Below are 1,204 nucleotides of genomic sequence, written 5' to 3' on the forward strand. Positions count from 1 at the left end.
AGTTTTTGTCCCCACGGGTTAGTGTGCATTCAGGTTAAAGTCCCCACCGAGATATAAAAACATGAAACACACACTCACAGAGCCACTAAAGCTTCAACATATTGATTTAATTCATGTCGCCTTTTATTCAGCTGGAAGAGGTACAATTTTGATGTGAAGTCATCTTAGTTATTATTGTCAAAGTTGAATGCACACACACCGCCTGACTGTAAATGATTGACTTGGTGTGCCTTTGATGATTCATCCCTGTGAGATGGAGCTTCAATGGAAAATGTCAACTTTAAACCGAGATTAAACGGAATCACTCAGTATAGCTGGTGGGGGTGTGTGTGTGTATCTGTGTGTTCACGGGAGCCCAAGGGTGTGTGTGTGAGTTTGAGACTGGTAATGTTATGCTATTAAATTCATCATGGTCTTTTTGGCAGAAAATATAAAGCTCTCAGTCAGTCCTGTCTTTGTCAGGTTCTGATTCAGATAAAGCCCGGTGCAGACCACACAACTTAGGCACACGTAGTTATATAGTGACTTCTTTCTTGTTTTTGTTGAATTTTGAGATTGTTTGCTACAATCTTTCCAACTGGAATAATCTTGTTGTTGTTATTATTAGTCTGAGTTCAGTTCAGTTAGTTTATTCACAAAACATTAAAATACAAGTACAATAATAAGAAATTATGCCGATTTGTGAAAAGGGACACCCTGGTAAGCTATCTGAAGTTTGTGTATAGGGGCCCAGACACTAAGCAAATAGTAGACATGTATTTGAAGTACTAACGTATTGTCTAGTTAAATACTACAAATAAATAAAGCACATGCAATCTACAGTATCACTTCTAACCTACATACAGAAAACCCTAAGAGCTAAACTACCCTCATCATAACTACCCAAGAAATTCATTATATCAGTCTAGCATGAGTTAAATAGGTAAAATACTATAAATAGAGACATTTGCCAAAATTGATAAATGTGATTTTAAATTTTTGGAAATCGGCATATTAATTTTCTTACCTAGAGTAACATAAGAAGATTGATACCATGGTAAATATGATGCTACTGCCTGCAGCTGGTTAGCTTAGCTGAAAGACTGCAAACGGGTAAACGGGCTCTGTCCGAAGTTAACAAAATCCACCTACCAGCATTAACATGTTATATGTGGTATATGTTTGTCACAGCGAGGTTTCCAGGCAAGCTAAATTTGTTCACACT

Source organism: Micropterus dolomieu, linkage group LG16 (genome assembly GCF_021292245.1).
Source record: "Micropterus dolomieu isolate WLL.071019.BEF.003 ecotype Adirondacks linkage group LG16, ASM2129224v1, whole genome shotgun sequence".
Lineage (NCBI taxonomy): Eukaryota > Metazoa > Chordata > Actinopteri > Centrarchiformes > Centrarchidae > Micropterus > Micropterus dolomieu.